The following is a 19787-nucleotide window of genomic DNA, read 5'->3' on the forward strand; positions in this document are numbered from 1 at the left end:
CTCCCAACAGAGGTGTGGTGTGCAGGGGTCACATAAAAGGTGAGCAAGACGCTAAAGGCTCCACCTCCCCACTGTGAGGTAACATCTGCAGTCAAACCAGGTGAGCTGAAATAACTGGATATGCTTCTCCACGAAACTAATACATTTTTATCAAACACTTCCTCACCAGTTCTTATTCCCTGACTGGAGCAAGCTTGGCTGCTGCCAATTATAGGAGGGTGGAGGTAGCCAAAACACCTCCACAAAAAAAAAAAATGGCAAAGAAAGAGAATGTTATTTTATGTTGTCTGTAAAAGAGATAATTCATAGTATACTATCTATGCTTGAAAGAGTTAAAGATTTTCATCTTAGTCTAACAAAGAAATAATACGGAGGAGCTTTTAGTTTTTTTAAATCAGATTGGCTTAACAACCATTAGTGATATAGAGTCAACTACTGATATTAGGGGGAAAACAGCTGTTTAGGACATCAGGTGATGACATTGAGTAGATACTAAGCCAATCTGAGTCTCATTTCCATAATCTAACAGGGGAGGGGACTAAATTATCTCTAAGAACAATTCTTGCTCTAAAAACTCTTTGACTGTGTCTGGGTATTCCTTAATTCATAACCATGTACTATATATTTAGTTACTGTGAACAAAAACAGTTGAACAGTATTATTCATATTTCACTAAAGCAGCTTTGAGAAACTATCCTTGGCTTGTAGACAGAATACAAGAATAAGGGATTTCAAACACAAACAGTGCCTGGAAAATGAGAGATAGATAAACTTTTGGCCAAGTTCTTCTACATTGCCTATCTGCCTTACTAGAACTTTCTTAATAGCTATTTATCCTTTAGAAGTTCTCATATAAATTACAGACTACCTGTAAGAGGTCACAATCATCATTTATTTCCAGTAGAACACTTTTATTTCCTGTATTAAGATGCGCCCAGAAACTTAAACAATCTAAGAAATGGGGATACCTGGAGTTGCCAATGTAATCAAACTCCCCTTTGTCAGGGAAAGCCTGCATATTCTGAAGGATTATATCAGTTGGCTGACAAGTTCTTGAGCATAAGAATCCACTTAAGCAGTCCTAAATAGAGCTGAGACTACTGCTAGGAGGAATTGATTCAGTCACCTCCTTCCCCCACGCCCAGTTCACCTCCTACGCTTGCTGCACCTTTTCTCCCTTTTTTGAAGCTCCTCCAGTTGTAGTTAAGTTTCAGATGTATTTTGGCATCCTCATCCAACAGCTAGTACTGAGCATAGTTGGAAGGCAGCCTGGCCCACTGGAAAGAACATGGGCTTTGGAGTTAAACAGATCTTCCTTTGAGTTCTCTACCACTTACTAGCTAGGTGACTTTGGGCGAATAACTTACCCTCTTTGAGTTCAGTTTCCCTTCCACATAGCTAGAATAATAGTAGGATCTGCTTTGCGGGGTTATTGTGAATAATCAGTAATTTAATGTAAGTGAAGTTTTAGCACCATAATGGCATTCAATAAATAAACATGAATTATAGCTAGAATTAACAAAGTCACTATCTTTGATAGGATTTTTGAGTGAACAGATAGTCTGATCATGTCACTTCCTTTAACATTTTAATGAGTCTCTCTTGTTGGGAAAGTTCCAATCTTCTTCATCTAGCTTTCAGCGTCCTTCCTGCTCTGATTCTTACCTCTCCAGTCATGTTATCCGTCCCCACACCTTTCATTGCACTTTATGCTCCAGACATACTGAGGTCTTTGTTGTGGTGGTTGTGTCATGCTCAGAGAAAAGTCATGCATGCTATTCCCTCTGCCTGACACTCATGCTTTCCCTTCTCAGCCTACAGCTAACTCCTAGTTACCTCTCAGCTTCGTTTAGTCACAGCTACATTCAATGCTTTCAGTAGACTTCCTGAACCAGTCTAGATTATGAGTTAACATAACATCCTGCATTTCTTCTGTTATAGTACTTACCACACTGTTGTAGGATTTCCTAGTCAGGTGTCTATATCTCCCTTACATTGTGAGTTCATTGGAGCTGGATTGTGTCTGTTGTGTCACCATAGCCTAGCAACATACCTGGCACATACTATGCAATCTCTAAATATGTCATAGTAGTCAAACAAATGAATGTATAGTCTCCAATTTTCATTTCTCCATGTGGCCGGTTCCATGACTTTTGGCAGCCATGAGAAAGATTATGAGCTTCCTGTTTCTTTCCTGCTTACCACTCCTTGTTGCAATAGGAAAGGAACATGTGGACTAGGCCAAGTACTTAATTATTAAGGGAAATTCTGCAGATTGGCAGAAAACTGGTTAAGATACTCTCTCCCAAGACATCAATCTTGCAGAAACGGGCTTAATCAGTAGAAAGAGGTTATTTTTATAAATTTAATTATTAAAAATATGTAGTGCATATATGATATGATTCCAATTACATAAATATATGTATACATACTTAGGCAGAGGAAAAATACCAGAAAGAAATAAGGAAAATTTGAATTAGGTGTCCCTAGGTGATTTCTATTTTCTTCCTCATGCTTTTCTGTATAGATAAATGGGCTACAATGCCCACGCATTAATGACATAATTTTTAAAAATTTAATGAAGACAAAATCTTTTAAAGGAAACTCATTTCTATTTGTGCCAAACACCAGAAGAGAATTCTGGGAAACCACTAATATATTTTTTTTCCCAGATATATCTGTTACTTGCTCGAGGTAACATTTCTCATAGACGTTAGACTTTCCCAAGCTTTACCCTGCTCCCTCTGCCCAGAAGCCCTCTCAGGCAATCTACGTTTCCCTATGTCTTCAGAATTCGCTTCCTTTACAGTCTGCCCAGATAAGACACTCATCCAATGAGAAAGGTCCTTCTTCTCCTTTCAGTGAAGGCCTTGAGTACTTACACAGTCTAAGGTCTATTTTCTCTATTCCTTTATGATTGTCTTGGAATCTTTTTGTTTCCTAATTTCCCAATTATATTTCTTGTTTCCTAAAATTAGGAGCTTGTTGGGGCCGGCGGGTGGTGCAGCAGTTAAGTTTGCCTGTTCCGCTTGGGCGGCCCGGGGTTTGCCAGTTCGGATCCCAGGTGCGGATCTATGCATTGCTCATCAAGTCATGCTGTGGCAGGAGTCCCACATATAAAGTAGAGGAAGATGGGCACGGATGTTAGCTCAGGGCCAGTCTTCCTCAGCAAAAAGAGGAGGATTGGCGGCAGATGTTAGCTCAGGGTTGATCTTCCTCAAAAAAAAAGGAAATAAAAAATATAATTAGGAGCTTGCTTTTCAAAAATGTCATGGCTTCTAGGATGACACTGGACACACAGAAAATTTTCCAAAATACTATTGATTTAATGGATATTGCATAAGAAGATGCATTCTACAACAAAGAAGCAAGTGAGGGTGCCGATCTGTCGAGTCCCAGGATGTAGGTAACCAGTTCCTAATATTTAGGCCAGCATGGGGTTTGGAACTCAAGAATGTCCTTTTGTCAACTACAATGAATGACAGATTTTAAGCTGGGAAAACAAAGTTTCCTATCTTCTGAAAAAACAAAATTACTTACCTTTGGAAATCTTTATGAGAAGTCGTGTCTGTAAATTATGTTGCCTTTAAAGACAAAGGAGAAATACAGTAAAATAATAATGTTATGTTACCAGATCATCAATGGGTTCTTACTAGTCCACTAAAGTAAATTTTAAAAGAATGCATGAATAACTTTGAACTAATCATAGCAAATTTCCTGCTCAATATATGAAAAACAGAAATTAAAAAAAATTGGAAACTCAGTAAAGATTTCTTCCTTATAAGAAACTCCATTGTGTTAGAAATATGAAGTTAAGATCTTCAGAACTTTCAACACATTTGAGGTTTAGTCTACAAGATTTTGTGCATCATGGGGTATCACCCATCATCAAATCGAAGTGTTTTGCTGACTGGTATTGCGGTCTGACAGTTCCTCCAGTTCATACCAATTGCTCTTGAAAAGAAGAAAAAGCCTCTTAATTTTTTATACCAGGAAGACAAGGTCTCTTTCTTCTAAAGAGAAGTTTTAGGAAGCTCCGCTGGGAGGATAGAAAGCACTCATGTAGATCTGCAAATGGTCAACCAGATATCTTCATGACCCTTTGGAAATGATTAGCATTCCTTGGTGCTGGACCTGGAGTCCTGAATTAACCTTAAAATGACATAGTCATCTTTTCTGTCCTACAATGCTCCTTTACCTGAGGAAACTTGCAAGGAGAGAAGAGGAAGGAAGTTAAAGCCACCACTCTGACCTCCATTCAAACCTCAAGGTTTTAGGAGCTTGCAAAGATTCAGAGAAGTGCACTGTGCGCTGCACACAGTGGGCACTTCAATGTTTCTTTATGTCCTACTTTAATAATTGAAAAGCCAAACACAGGAATCCAGCTAATCTTTACCTCACTTCAGCCTGAGGCTGCAGTTCAGCACTACCACTGTGAATAACCAGGAGAGAGACTTCACATACAATAAGCTCTCTTAGAAGAAAAAGTAAAAAGGTGTGATAGTCATAGCAAAGGCTCTGATTTCTAGATATAGATGTGCTCCAACTTTTTTTGTGTTTTCCCTTTTCCCTCTAAAAAATGGGAATAATACCCTGTGTCACTGAGCCATTGAAATGTTGAGGAGACAATAAGTTAGCATCCGAAAAGGATTGAGGGTCAAAGGTGCTATGCACGTTTGAGGTATTTGTTAATGTCATCACTCAATCCATTCTGGCCCAATGTGGAAACAAAAGCAACTTCCATTACAAATACACAAGTTGCTAAAACAATGTTAGCAAAGAGAGAAGGAATGAATCTACAAAGACAGATAGATATTAGCTGGATTATTAAGACCTCATGTTGAGACTGTAGGCTTTTAATGATAAAATAATGTTCTTTTAATTTTCAAGGAAGAATGATTTTGTAAGGAAAAGCAGGCAACTTATTACCTGTTGAAAGAGTGAGATTTCTAGGTATATATTAACAAATATATTTATAAAGACAGTTTCTATTGCAAGACTGTATTAAGCAGAAATCTCCTTTAACAGATTTTTTTTAAAAAGGTATGTAATGAAAGGCCCCTGTGTAAACTCAGGAAATACTCAGGACTTAACCGGACTTCAGCAGATTCATTCGTGATATCAGACACTGTCCAAAGTTCAAAGGGAAATTATACACATATATATTTTTTAATTTATTAAAGTTTTTATTCATAATTATAAATATTAAATATATATATGTATTTAAATATATATATCTATAAATATGAACTGAGAACAGCTATGACTTTGCCATCTGCCTTTAGGTTGTCTTCCGGTAGCTAGCTTCTAAATGCTGGAACACTACCTTTCCTGCCATGGATGCGATTAATCTTGGGTTGGAGCTGTCAGAAAGTCTCAGTCCCACTCCTAATTTTGCCTTCTATGCAGAGGGATCTCCACTAGCACAGCAGTCCTGATGTCTCTGCCTTCAGGGGAAGAAGGAATTGCTTAATTTTATTGAGCCCCTTCATCTCCCCATTCTCCTGGGAGCTAGGTGCCTACGGAAAGCATACATTCATTCTACTCTCCTATTTCAGACCCCAAGTTTTAGAGGAGGACTATGTCATTCACTTCTGGAAATAGGGCAGGTAAGTCTCTGTATATCTGAGCTTCAGTATTAGTAACCCTGTTCTCCCAAATCAGCTGTATCAGTGAGAAAACTGATCATTAGTTCTCCATCGATCTCACTGTCTTATTTTTCAATGGTCCAAGCTCAGTTGGAGCAGAGGGACACTGCTTCTCTCGAGCTCCCTAAAGACTTCAATGACCCACAATACCATGGCCGGTACATTTGCCTTTTCCAGGCCAAAGGAAAGACAGACAAACACAAGTCTCCAAAGGCTTGGGATAAAATATCATAGATATGAACTCAGCAAAGTTCAACTCAGCCATTAAAAAATAGCTTTGGGATTTTTTCCTGTGGCTGCTGTAACAAGTCACCACAAATTCAGTGACTTCAAACAACAGAAATTTACCTTCTCACTGTCCTAGAGAGGACAGAAGTCCACAATCCGTGTCACTGGGCCTAAATCAGGGAGTCAGTAGGGCCGTGTTCATTCTGGAGGCTGTAAGGGAGAATCTGGGCCTTGCCTCTTCCAGCTTCTGGTGGCAGCCAGCATTCCTTGGCTTGTGGCTGCATCCCTCCAGCCTGCCTTTGTGATCACATTACCTCCTCCTCTTCTTTGTGTATCAAATCTTCCTCTGCCTCCCTCTTATAAGAATATATGTGACTGCACTTAGGGCCCACTCTGATAATCCAGGATAATTTTCTCATCTCAAAATCCTTAAGTTAATCATATCTACAAAGAACATTTTTCTACTTAAGGTAAGATTTACAGATTCTAAGGATTAGGATCCGATATCTTTGGGAGACCAACTTTTAGCCTACCACACAAATTTAATAGTCACAAATAAGTATCATTTATTTCTTTTCCTCCTTCATTTATAGTCTAAAATTTTATAATTTAAGATACAAAAATATGTGGTCTAATATCACAGTCATAGAGAGTCAAGAAAGTAAATGCATCCTAGACTTGAACCAACGAAATGAGATTTAGAAGGACTATATCATAAGGTGATCGCCTTTTCTGTGCACCTGTATGAATCACCCGATTTTCAGCTACGTACCACATAATTTTCTTCTGAAATGTGGCAAAGTATAAATTAAAAAATGTAAATTATCCCTCCATATATCACCGATATTATAAATTCAGGACCATAGTTACTTATAAAGCTATTTTAAATATCCTGGTTGAAGGATTTGCTGAAATAGTTCAAGAATTAAGAATTGTCTTGTTCTTGCTGTATATGGAATATATGATGGAATTATTCATATCACTGATATGAATTTGGCATTTTACTATTAAATTATATAAAACATTCACCTTTTAGCTAGGAACCATTGCGTTCTTAGATCAATTTCATTTTACTTTTTCTACCAACATTTAGTGGTTTACTTTGTGTTGTCATGTTCCACCAATATTCAAAAGATTTGCCACTTGGCAAGAGTTACTGCTTATGCTAAGATGAGTTGGAGACAGCAAGTCATGGTGAAGTACAGGCTCTGAGCTTCTTCTAGGTACTCTCACTAGCTGAGGAACATGCACTCAAGACCACACGTGCACTGTTTCAGCTAGGACAGGCTCTGCTGTGATAACAAATAGACCTCCAAATTCACTGTCTCAGGGAAGAAGACATTTATTTCTCTTTCAGGTAAATGCCAGGGTGGGAGTTCCAGGTCAGTGGCAGTTCAGGTCTATGCATTTGTTCAGCAGATCAGGATGATAAAGTCCCTATCGCCCTTTCAAGGTGGCTGTGTTCTACTCTGTATGGAAGGCAGAAGGTGGAAAGCCACGCCAGAGCACGCCAGTGCAAGAACTCCAGCACCTGGCCACACCTCACTGCAAGGGAGACTGGGATAGCTGTGTGCTCAGGAAGACGAGAAGGGATTTTGCTGAACAGCTTGCAGTCTTTGCTACATGCACTATACAAATTTCTGCCTCAGCAAAGTAAAAGATGCTATATAAATAATGATCCTCACCTCTGGGGTTGTCATAGTCGTTCACACCTGTGAACCATAAGGATTCATTCTACCCAAGCAACTATTTATGCTTCATCTCAGTAGGGGAGGGGAAAGGGAAAGAAATGGTTTATTTTCTTTTAATTATCCCATATAATAGCTTATAGAAGTTGCTTCAAATGATGGAAATGCAAGAGTTGTCTTTTTTTAAAGTAAATTTTAGTATTATATAGTATATATTAAGAAGCTTTTCTCTCTTCAGTTCTTCAATCTATTGAGGAAGGAAATAGGCGAAGAAAGTTAAACTTCTTTTCTCAAGGGGCCTAACTGTTGGCCCAGGCTGGGTTCCAAGAGCAGAACAAGGGATGGTAACTGGTGAGGCTGTCCTTTTGCTGAATGAAGAGAAGAAAAGAAGCATTCCAAGTCTGTTTCCCCGGCACAGGAAGGACCAGGAAGCAAGGAAATCTCCAATTTTCAAGTCCACTGAGCAGAATACAAGAACAGGGTCCAAAATAAAGAGTTCTCCATTAAGACCCAGCAAGATGGAGCAATGAAGTCCTGCAGGCAGGCTGAGCCTGGAAAGGAGCCCAGAGACCATGGCATTCTTGGGAGGGAAGTTTCTCTGGACCCTGAAGGAGCTGAGACTTTGACATTCCCACCCTGCCTTTAGCTTGAGGTTTGTCCACTCCCTCCATTTGGAGAAGCGTAATGTGAAGCTGAATCACTCACATTACGAGAATGCTGATCCGTGGCAAGTCATGAGGGGAAAACAAAACTTCGCAAATACAATCAGCAGGACCAACTGTAGGGCCTATGTTGGAAGAGAAATTAGCTTTCATGGAAAAGGGGTCTTATGGCATGACATGGGGATTAAGTGCACTGAATTTGGATTTAAAAAGTTTGATTCAATTCCTGTCTCTGCCACTACGTATCCTGTGACCTTGGGCAAGTGATATATATCTTAGTTTCCTATTCTGTAAAATGGGAGATAAAAATAATTCCTAACTCATATCTCTTTTTTCAATATTTAAATGAAAAAATGTTCAACTGTGTTTAATGAGGTATAAGAACTCAAGAAATACTAGCTAAAAATATTGCAAAGAATGGACTTTTCTTTTTCTTTCTTTCCGGGTATAAAAACTGTCCTTTATAGCTAAAAATCAATCAATCAAACCTTGCCCCCTGACCTTTTAGGCTCATCTATTGAGTATAAGGTGGGGATGAAGTTATAACAACTGACAAATCTAACAAAACATTATGTTAATTTAAGAACATTTTCTTTCAGACATAAGAATTCCCCTGCAAACCTAGGTATATTTCTAAGATCTTAAGGAAATAAATACTATAAAAAATGACATAGTTCAAGTAATATGGAACAAATGTCCACAGAGATATCTCTTAGCATTCTTACGTTTGAGATGTATCTTATGCTAAGAATTCATGATTCTCTGCAATTTTTTAATATTTTCACAAACAGTCCATCTTTCCTATCATTACTCTGTCCAGATGAGTATGAATTTCATTTTCAAGGACTCCTAGTCCTTCCTTAAAACCCATCATCACTGGGCACGCCAGAACATCTTCTGGCAAACTGTGAGAAAAGTATTTGTTGGCAGTCATGAGAACAAAAGAAGATTTTTCTAAAGGTGATGAGGCAGAAAGGGAAAGGAGATGCCCCTGAGGAACAGGGAGAAATGTCAAGGGAATTGGTCTATCTTCTTGGCACCCTGAGGCTGAAGATGAGGGGGATTACCAGTTTGTTGCCTCATGAAAAGCTGAGAGGGGAAGATGCAGCTGATTGCTCACTAATGATGCCTTGGAAGAGAAACTTGGCAGTCCTAGGGAAGAGGAGGTGCGACGTAAATTGGGAGGCAGATAAAACTCTCTGGTGTGATGAAAATAGAGACTTCCCGAATGCGCTGGGGAAATTAATGGAATCTTCAGATTACTGCAAAATTTGTTTCACGATAATTGCATTAACTAATATTCATTAAGCAGTTGGTATGTATCCAGTACTATGGACTTTATGTGCTTTACTTTAGTTAACACACCGCCCCTAAGAGGTAGGCATCAATATTGTCCCCATTGTATGGATGGGAAGCTGAGGTTTACAGAGGTTAAGTCCTTAGTCTTAAGCAACTTTATGGAATGCAAAGTGCAGAGCAAAAACCACTTACTCAGAACCTAGTTAGGGAAAGAAATCTATTCATAAATGTACTTTTCAGTGATACTTAAATTCTAAGAAAACTTCGCTCACATCCTCTTGGATGGATTGATAACCAGTTTTGTGTCTGGAAAGGCATGTTTCTCTGAGGTCACACTGCAGTACTTTCAAAAAGGTTTCCCTCAAAGGTGTTTCATCTATTAGTATCAGCAAAAGGATCTCACAGAATGACTAATTTTTAGTAATTGTGACCGGCAAGTCTTTGTTGAGTCATTCTCTTCAGAAATAACAGCCTGATTCATCAGATCTGTTTTTAACATTAATTCTATCTAACACCTGACATCTTCTTACCCCTTCTCCACATCAATGAAAACTAGGGAGAAAATAAGACAAACCAAACCCAGATTATGGTTAAAATAATAATTTATTATTAGTGATTTAAAGAGAAAATTGAATAACTTCAACATCCTATGAAGTAAAATTTTAAAAATCTTACATTTCATAAGGTAAAAAAGAACATCAAGCGCTTTTTCTTTATGTTTGATGTCAGTTTTGTCCACAAATTGCATGATACAAATTGTATGCTTTTATATACCAAAAAAAGATTTTAATACGATCATTCTGGGAAGTGAAATGATCAGCAAGGAAGCATCTACTTAACATTAGCAGCCTTTCTAAATTCTTGTGAAACTGTAAAATGACTTACAATGAACAGCTAAGGCCTCTAACATTGTTACTAATGTTCGTACAATAAAGTACGCCTCGGCCTTTAACTGCAAATGGTTAGTACCTAAAGTCCTGACGTAGGTGTGCAGAAAGATGCTAGCAACACTGGTCAGATAGACTACTTAGAGAGAAACCTTTTTTTTCCTCTTGGTAAAACAAAAGTGCCTGTGGTGAACATTTGTTGCTTTTGCCAGTCCAACATCCCTTCCCCTTGGCTTGATAATGCCCCTCTGATTTTCTGGGGATCTGCTCATCTCTATCATATACCATCTTGGTGGGACCTTCAAGCTACTCATCAAAGTGCAAAGGGGTGGACTGGGACAACTCCCAATCCCTGCTCTCACCTGCCAAGACCAATCAGATAGAAGTCCCAGGACTTGGCCAAAGAACAGAGTGTGGTTGGAGAGGAGTCTTTTGATCACAACTCCCTGAAGAGATTGTCCCTATTTCTTCACCCAGATCCCTTCCACTGCCATGCTTCTGTCTCTCTAGAGGTCTGGGTGTGCTGCTCTTTTCAAGTATTGGGAGCTACTCCACATTCTCCCACTAAATTCCACTCTTCTTTAAGTTAGTTTCCGTTGCTTACATTATCTAGTATAGTACAATGTCCTTTCTGTTTCTGCTGAAAATCTTAATAACACTTTTGTTCTTTTTAACATCCTAAATGAGAGTAGACCTTTCCTGAGAGTGTTTTGGTCTTGACAAATATAACATTTTCAGTTATGATGAACTCTTCTTGATTAAAAAGAATCATACCAGAATCTAAACTGTCACAACAGATACAAGGAACTACAAAGTCTGCTCTCTGGGTTTTATTAAATCATAAAATATACACACAGAGAAGTGCATAAAAGGTATAAGTACATTTTAAGAACAATTACAAAGAAACATATTCAGAACTTTTTTCGCTCATTATATTCAGCTTTGACGTCTGCCTCCTGAAAGACCCCCAAGGCCGGGGTTCCATGCCCGCTTTGTGGTGACCCCTACCAAAGCGCTTAGCCCACTCTTCCTTCTCTCTGTCCAGACCTCCTCCGTACTACTGCTCACGCATGAAGCTCATTAAGGACACGATTATGCCTCGTTACCCGTCTATCCTCACAGCCAGGCATGGAATCAGTCACTTAGTAAATAACTGATAATAAACGAATGAATGAAATAAACAAATGACCCATTACTGTCCTCAAGTAGCTCCAAGGACAGCTAGAGAAGAGAAACTTGTACAACAACTATTGCTAAGTGTTTTGCTAAGGAGAGCCAGGGTGGGGAGGGTGAGGTTCAGGAAACAGGCACCCACCTCAACCAAAGCTTCCTGAAATGGTGCACAGAGCCCTGGTGGAAGGGCAGGTGCCACCAGTTGAACACGGCGGCGGAGGAGTAAGATGCAGGAGGAGCAAGGGACCTGATAGCCTGAGACGCTGTTAAGAGACTAAGACACGGCCAAATCACGGGTTCCTAATCCAGACTCTGTGCACCCTGAAGGAGTCCACGGACAGAAGTGAGAAGGTCCACGAACCTGGATGGGAAAACATAGATCTGTTTTCTCCAACCTCTAACTGATCTTTAGCATTGCTTTGGATTATGAATGCAGGTGACAGACAACTATAATATTAGTGACAATCCGTGACTTTGTCATGAAGACAAATAATAGAAAATTTCCTGTCCTAGTAGAGTTACTGTGGATATCTCAAAATACAGTGTACACTCATTGATAACTTGATATTATGTCAGTAATTGAACACACTAATAGATCTTTATATTTGATGTTTTAACAAACACATATTAATAAACCCACATATTTACAATTTTTTTTCTAATATTTAGATGTCTATTTCTCTATAAGTGATTCCCTTTGCAATTCCATGTATTTTATTTTATGTATTTAAACATTTAAAAAATGGTTCTGAGGAGGGATCTAGAAACTTCTCTAGATTGGCAAGGGAGTCCATGACAGTGGGGTAAAGAACTCCTGCTCTAAGACTTTTTCAGGGTGGGAGCCAGAGGATGGGGCTTTTAAAGGGTAGGATAAATGGGAACCCTAGAGGCAGTCCTCTCACCAGAACAACCCACTTGGTCCTGGAGGAGTTTTTCTGCATATCATTAGTTTCCCTTTGTCGCTTGTGTGGGGCTCACCCACCATGGAAGCAATATTTGCACTTAAATTTATCCAAACGGTCAAAGTACAAACTTGCTAATTAGTGATTTCACTATACTAGGACACAGCTAGGACTTTTGAACAAAGAATGAGGGGCCAAACACAGGCACAATCACACCTCATCGTCCCTTCTTTAGCAAAGCTCAACAGTGAACAAGAACAACGACGTACATGAATCTGCAGAGGTGGTGAGATGAGAAACTGCCTGTGTTTGTGCACCTGTGTGGCATTTACAGGAAACTCCTGCTAATCATCCAACTTCTTCTCGGCCTCCATTTCTTTTTCTTATCACAGTACATATATTTCTTTTTTGTTGTGATGTTCTGAATATTCTAATGTGAGCATATGTTGGATTTTTAGCCTCATTTTCATTTCTTCATATTTAATTTTTACTTTATATCTTATAATATCCTCTCTCCACAAATGGTAAGGGCAGATGAAAAATTGTTTATTCTTTTTATTTATTTCCAAACAGACTCTCGCTCCTGGATATATCACTCACTTGTGCTTTATTCTTTTCTACCCAGTGTCTTGACAGGAATACTGCAGCTCTTGATTTCAACAGGCTTGTCGCTGCTTTCTTTGGAATCCCCACCTCCATGCTGACTCTTCCCCAAGGAAACCTAGTTCAAAGGTTCTGGCTGAATTACCTAAGTCCCTTGACCTCTTCCTATCAAGCTTTTACTCAGGTCCATTTCAACTAGTACTAGCATTTTATAAATAATTACAGTGAATGGTTCCCAGAGTTCAAATTTTAAAATGCCATCTCTTTTAAAATTAGCAAAAGGGCTGTTCAAATTGTCTCAGACAAATTCATGATGTTTACCCCCAAATGACATACTCTGGATACATATTGATTTCCTCTTAAATTTTGTTCTATGATTTTGCAAATTTTTGACAACCCATTCCCAGGACAAAATTTAGGAGGTAATATGCACAAAATAATTTAAAAACAATTCCAGAACGTACTCTCTTCCCCCAGGCCAGGCCTTATTTTTTCAGTGGCTCCTTGATTCAAGCAGCATTAACTAAACAAAGGATGTCCTTTACTCAAAGTGTGGTCCTCAGAGCAGCCTCTGCATGAGTTGGGAATGCAGGACCAGGCTCCACCCTGGGCCTACTGAATCAGCATCTGCATTTTAACCAGATCGCCAGGTGATGTTTAAAAGGTTTAACGTGGTGCACATACTCTAAATGATTGGTAAGGAGTACTTGCGGATACAGGATTGAGATGCAACCCTCAGTTAAATTTGGGCTCAGTGGAAAAGAGTGACAGAGCTGACAAGTGAGAGCATGATTACCTTAGCAGTAGGTATCTTAACTGCATCACCAGTCTACACCCTTCTTAACTCTTCTTCATCTTCTCCTACTCTACTCTTGAATTTCCCCACAACACTAATTTCTAATTTGGTCAAGCCAAACTTCACATTGTCCTGCAAATGTTGTTCCTATTTATTGAACTAGTATACACTCATATATACTAATGCACAAGGAATTGGCTTGTTGTTGGCAATTACGGAGGCTGGCAAGTCTCCGAAGATCTGCAGGGTGAGCCAGCATTCTGGAGACCCTGGAAAGCTGACGGTTTAGTTCCCATCTGAGTCCGAAGGCCTGAGAGCCGGGAGAGCTGATGCTGTTAAGTTCTAGTACCAAGGCTGGCAGACTCAAGACCCAAGGTTTCACTTTGAGTTTAAGGGTAGGAGAAAAGCCTATGTCTCAGTTTGAAGGCAGCCAGGTAGGAAGAATTCTCTCTTACTCAGGGGATGGTCAGCCTTTTTGTTCTATTTAGGCCTTCAACTGATTGGATGAGGCCCACCGACATTAGAGAGGGCAATCTTTTTCACTTAGTCTACTGATTTAAATGTAAATCTCATCCAAAAGCACTCTCACAGAAACACCCAGAATAATGTCTGACCAAATATCTGGGTACCCTGGGGTACCCAGTCAAGTTGACACGTAAAATTAAGCATCACACTTGTCATGTTCCCGTCTCCTGGAACCCTCCCCCTTCGACCATACATCTTTCAAGGCATAGCTCAAGGCCTGTGTTTTCCGAGAAACTTTCCATAACCTTCCTTGGCAGATGCACTCAGAGTCAACACCAGCTGCTTGTCCAGGGCAGCTTCCTATCTTTCAGTGTCTACTCTGGTTTTGGTGCATTAGACTTGTACCTCCCTAACTGGCAGCATCATAAAGGCAGGAATCTTGTCATACTCTTACAGCAAACCTCACAGCACTCAGATGCTCCCCAAACCCTGGCCACGATGTTGAATTTTTATAGTAGTACCATTTTTTTGTGTACACAAAATGACACCAGGGGCCAGCCTGGTGGCGCAGCAGTTAAGGCTGCACATTCCGCTTTGGCGACCGGGACTTCGCTGGTTCGGATCCCAGGTGCAGACCTACCCACCACTTATCAAGCCATGCTGTGGTAGGCATCCCACATATAAAGTAGGGGAAGATGGGCACAGATGTTAGCTCAGGGCCAGTCTTCCTCAGCAAAAAGAGGAGGATTGGCAGCAGACGTTAGCTCAGGGCTAATCTTCCTCAAAAAAAAAAAAATGATACCAATTTAGAGTTTGTCTTAACTTAAATTCCCACACTGACGTAGCTTTTGCTGAAAAAGCCTCAGGAAACAGCGTGTCCATGTATGCAGCCCATGTGATATTGAGAAGGCAGCAATTGTAGTGTAACCACCAGTGCCACTGCAGCCGGGTGGTCGGGGAGGAGGGTAATGACACCGCACAGAAAGGACAGTGGTGCTACACCATGAGAAAGCTTAGTTTCAGCCCAGGGTCCACGCAGAGAATGACTCTTCCCCCCGAAGGAGTTTAAAATGCCCGTTGGTGGGTCCGCTTCAGCAAATCACAGACTGACCGCGGCAGAAGAGACGACACTAGGGTGACAAAAGAGCCTAGGACTCCGAGGAGCCTGCAACACCTGCCCTAGGACAGTCGCTAGCTCTCTTGAGCACACCTGGAGGAGAGTGACGGGCACGTGGAGAGAGCCGGGAGGGAAGTGAGAGGAGGAAGTGAGTCTCTGTCCTTAAGACCAGCTGCTGCCACTGACTAGTCTCATCTGGTTTGGGCATCGATGTGTGTCCTCACAGTAGCACCCAGGGCTAGGTTGGTCACACTCTTTCTGGCAATGACACTGGGGCATTAGCTTTCTATTCTTTGATAAAGTAATGGCCATGCTTCTTTCCCTGGAACTTTTCCCTCTTAAAAACTTCATCCTTAAGGCTGGCCCCGTGGCTGAGTGGTTAAGTTCGCGCACTCCGCTGCAGGCAGCCCAGTGTTTCATTGGTTTGAATCCTGGGTGCAGACATGGCACTGTTCATCGAACCACGCTGAGGCGGCGTCCCACGTGCGGCAACTAGAAGGACCCACAATGAAGAATATACAACTATGTACTGGGGAGCTTTGGGGAGAAAAAGGAAAAAAATAAAATCTTTAAAAAAAACCAAAAAACCTCATCCTTACTTACTTAGACTGTCTACACTTAAAGAAGGAAAGATAACCTTCTTCTTTTTAACCTGTGGTTTGGGGAGGCCTGCCCTAATATTCACAGGGTCTGGATCAAGAATACAAATGCAGGTCCATATACTGTATGTCTAAATATTTAAACGTTTAAGCCAACAAACACTTAAATGAAACATATTCCAATCTACATCCTTGACCTAGAAAGCCAGGTTCAAATTTAGGATACATCATAGCCCTTAGGTACATTTCTGTTCACAAGAAAAACAGCTACCCTTAATCAACATCTTGGGTGATGGCACAGTCTACCCTTTGGAGGAGGGACAAGACAAAGAGGCCAGCACAGGTCCAACAGACTCAGTGTCTGTTGCGCAGGGAATTCTGGGGTCTCTGGAATCCGGACAGTGGTCTTTAGAAGTGGCATCAGAGACTCAGTGGAAAGGGGCACAGTCAGCAGATGGCTACAGTCAAATCTTGAGGGCAGGAACCCAGAGCAGGGCATTCTCCTCGCCATGTCTAAAGGTAGTGGCGAGGCTGGGGGTGGGAGGCAGACAAAGGCTCTCCTACATTAGGACGAAAATTTTTGCCACAATACAGCAGAGAAAAGGCAGAGAATAAAGCCCAGTGGAAAACTCACACGTACTCCTCAGGTCAGCTGCAGTCTCAGGAAATTTCCACACAAACAAACAAGCATCTGGTATTTTCAGCTGATATTGGAAAGAACTCAGCTCTTCACACAGAGCAATTGGGAAAACTCCATATATAAAAAAGCATATTTGGTGTCAAATGTATAAATAAGAGCTCAGGCCTTCTTGTGATTTTTTACTAATGTCTCTGAAGCAAGATGCAGACGCTCAGAACAACCAGGATACGACACAGAGAAGAGGTTTGTCAGAATTTAGAAAAGAAAAATCCAAACCATCCAAAGTCAGAAATGATGGTTTTGGTTACAGATCCTATGATATGTCCTAGGTTTACTAACAGCAAAATGTATATGGTCCTCCTTTCAGAGTCAGGGTTCGATCATTTTGAATATATCCCACTGTTATCTTTACGAATCCTCTAAGCTGCATTATTTACAAATATCGACACAGCTCAGGAGAGCCTCTCCTGTATCAGCACAGGGAGCCAACTGTACCTACTTCTTTCCATCTGTGCCTTCAGGATGGTGTCTTGAAGTCGGCCTTAGTGGGAGTATTTTTTAACACCACAGAAATTGACAAAAGCTACAAATCAGGGCTTGTCTTCCCCTGGAGAGCCTTTTGTTATAAACTTACCCACACACAACAGTACCTAGACCCAAAGAGGGGAACAATATCAGGTGAGTAGCTCTCTTATTTAATGATGCTGATTTCTGAGTAGACTACAGAATTATGACACGTACAAGCACACTGCATAGACTTGCATCTAAATCTCATTTCAATATGTATTTGTACAAAATTACTTACATTTTGTTTCCAAAGGCTATGAGCCAGAAATAGCAGTATTTAAAAACTGTCAGTGTGAGCTCCCAGATTATTTTATCCAAAAGCGATTTTAAAAGAATGACTTCTTACTCAGAAAGGTAATAAAAATTAGTTCTGTGTTTAGGAAAAAAGGCAAAGGTTCTCCTGCACCTGGTCAGAAAGTGCAACTTAGCTTTTAGGAACAATTTTGAACAGCACAAAGGCACTCTCAGGTTGATGGTTTTACTCCGGGGTTTGTTTACTGAAACTGCCTGGAGAACCAAATCCAAAAAAATCAGGTGTGTGTGCATTTCCTATAGGAGTCTGTCATCCCTGTGGGTCCCCTCTCCTGTAAGAAATAAAAAAACCTGAAGTTTCCTCCTTCAAGTCATGCTTCGACACGCCAAGGGCAGACACCGCACACCTGCTCCCCCTTCACCACACGTCACTCATCATCAGCGGGGAGGAAGGCACTGAGCAGGAACAGCGAAAGGATCATCGTCAGCCGCCTGAAGAACTGGGCATGGCCTCAGTTGTTTTATAGTCTGAAGGCGTAAAGTTACAAAATTTGGAGAAGTCGGAACTGCAGGGCAAACTAGCTACAGAACTCCTTGACTGGGAATAGGGATGGAAAACAGTTTTTACGCTTTGTCAGCTTTCAACACAGTTTAGAGAATACTAAACACATATGCCATGACTCCATCCTTGTTCTGGTTTATTTGCAACATCTGCAGAGAAAACCACAGACTAGAAAGAAATTACCTTGACAACTTCTTTTACCCAAAGAGCTGTTGTATTTTCTCAATGTTCTAGTCCATACTTGCTCCAAGAACACATTTGTCAAGTTGAACTGGAACGTTTCCCATTTGAATTTACTTCAACAGTTCTGACCTGGCTGGGGTTAATTTGTCTAATGAAAAAGAAATATTTTGATTTCTAATGAAGTCTTAAAGAATAAGTATCTCCTTTAGAGTAAGCATTATACTGTAGACACCCATTAGTTTACAGTGGTAGGATTAAGAACGGCCCCCGAAGATGTCCACATACTGATCTCCAGAACCAGTGAATATGTGATGAGTTGTGGCTAAAGAGACTTTGAAGATGTGGCTAAGTGAAGGATCTAGCGATGGGGTGAGTAGTCTGGATTATCTAGGTGGGCCCAACGTAATCACAAGCGTCCTTAGAAGAGGGAGAGAGGTGGGTCAGAGAGATTTGAGTGTTGTGCTGCTGTCTTTGAGGATGGAGCAAGGGGCCTACAGCCAAGGAATCTAGGTGGCCTCTGCAAGCTGGAAAAAGCAAGGAAATGGATTCCCCTCCTCGAGCCTCCAAAAGGAATGCAGCCTTCTGACACCTTGATTTTAGCCTAGTGGAAGCCATTTTAGACTTCAGACCTCTACAATCATACGAGAATAAATCTGTGTTGTTTAAAACCACTAATTTGTTATAGCAATGGTAGGAAACTAATGTATTTACAAAGCAAGAATTAAAAATATGTTCAACTTATATGGAGGAAATTGTGTCTGAAGCCCACAAAGTTAGAAACCTTACGATTACATTTCACCACACACTGCCACTTGTCACAATTATATGCAGATAGCTACCCAGATTTTATACCCCAGGTACTTGTATTTCAACAACAGCTTTTTTTTTTAAAGATTTTATTTTCTTTCCTTTTTCTCCCCAAAGCCCCCCGGTACATAGTTGTATGTTCTTAGTTGTGGCTCCTTCTAGCTGTAGCATGTGGAATGCCCCCTCAGCATGGCTTGATGAGCGGTGCCATGTTCGCGCTCAGGACTCCAACAGGCGAAACCCTGGCCTGCCACAACCAGGCGCGCGAACTAAACCACTCAGCTGCAGGACCGGCCCCGACACTGTTTTTATTTTAATGCTGAAGGATAATTTTTAGACTTGAGGAAAAACATATGATGGCATCAGTAGACACAGACATATCTAAAATACTGACACAGATTCAGCAATGCTGAAGCAGACAGGTTGCCAGTTAATTATGATAACCTGACTTTTTGATGAGTAAAATCTCACATTCTCTGGAAAGGGAGTTTGTATGTGTGCAGTTAGCTGGAAGGATTGTAGGAAGCAAAAGAACCCTTTTTAAGGGGCTGGCCCTGTGGTCAAGTAGTTAAGTTCGCACGCTCCGCTGCAGGCGGCCCAGTGTTTCGTTGGTTTGAATCCTGGGCATGGACATGGCACTACTCATCAAACCATGCTGAGGCAGCGTCCCACATGCCACAACTAGAAGGACTCACAACAAAGAATATAC

General features: G+C 40.7%; 1 long non-coding RNA gene across 2 annotated transcripts in view; it reads right to left on the minus strand.

Annotated features, from left to right (window-relative positions):
• Nucleotides 1-3079: 3079 nt before the first annotated feature.
• The window catches only part of LOC139083209 (uncharacterized), a 72373-nt gene continuing 55665 nt past the window's right edge, over nt 3080-19787 (minus strand). For both annotated transcript variants that reach the window (XR_011539742.1, XR_011539743.1), the window contains 2 exons: nt 3541-3584; nt 3080-3212 (listed from right to left, as the gene is read on the minus strand). This is a non-coding gene — a long non-coding RNA (uncharacterized lncRNA). The remainder of the gene's footprint in view (nt 3213-3540; nt 3585-19787) is intronic.

Source organism: Equus przewalskii, chromosome 5, assembly GCF_037783145.1.
Source record: "Equus przewalskii isolate Varuska chromosome 5, EquPr2, whole genome shotgun sequence".
Classification (NCBI taxonomy): domain Eukaryota; kingdom Metazoa; phylum Chordata; class Mammalia; order Perissodactyla; family Equidae; genus Equus; species Equus przewalskii.